Consider the following 992-nt stretch of genomic DNA (forward strand, 5'->3'; position numbering starts at 1 on the left):
AGAATTATTTTGCTGAATGATATTACAGTGAGCATTTTGTTTTAAAAGCAAGTGTGTTGTACATTTATATTCATTTTCTTGTTAGGAAATACTTGCTTCGACATATCTTTTACAATTTGACAAATTAGTGGATTTTTTATTACATTTAACAATTTTTCGTTTAAGATCATATCTTCCATGCTTAAATGCTGAAGGAAATTGTACATTTTACATTTATATGTTATAATTGGGTATTTATAAATTGTAATAATTGCGCTGTTTAAAGAGCATACATGTACTATGTATCAGAATATTCTAATACATTTCTTATTGAAGTATCATATGATTCCCTGTTAATCCATTTTTTATTTTGTTTATATTAGGAGTACCAGAATAAAAATTTCCTGTTTTTGCGAAGTTAATTGTTTGTAATCGCTTCTAGGTCTTGATAGACTTCTGTAATAATTGATTATATATGTAGGGTCTAAAGTTTGTTTGTTTTTTCGGTCTGTTTTGCTGTAAACAATATCGCCTGGTTTATATGTAATAACATTTATATTTTTGATGATAATTACTGCGTTAAAAATTTCTTCACTCGGCGCGGTTTTGTTCGGACCGGCTAAACTTTGTACTTCAATTAGTGTACCGCGTAAACGATCGACTTGAGCGTTCGTCGTTAAATGATGCACTGGGTTCGCTGAGTGTGTTATTTGTAGTCGATTTTACACAGATTTTACAACATTTCAGTTCAATATATTTTCGTTATCAGTCATGAGATGTTCTAGATATATTCCACTTGCTACTGCTACTTTTCTACACATATCCTTAATGTTTGGCCAAAAATTAGTAAACAATATTTCTTCTGTTTTGTTTATATAATCTCTGTGTGCACGGATATGTATCTGTCTGWCTATTTCTCTTTCATTTTTTATTATTAGAGCTTACATCTGTTAATAGTTTTTGAACTAAATTGGAAAACTAGTGAAACTTTTGTCTTTTAAATGGAAAAGTAT

The sequence above is a fragment of the Bactrocera latifrons genome, unplaced genomic scaffold (assembly GCF_001853355.1).
Source record: "Bactrocera latifrons isolate USDA-ARS-PBARC rearing strain unplaced genomic scaffold, ASM185335v1 scaffold_962, whole genome shotgun sequence".
Lineage (NCBI taxonomy): Eukaryota > Metazoa > Arthropoda > Insecta > Diptera > Tephritidae > Bactrocera > Bactrocera latifrons.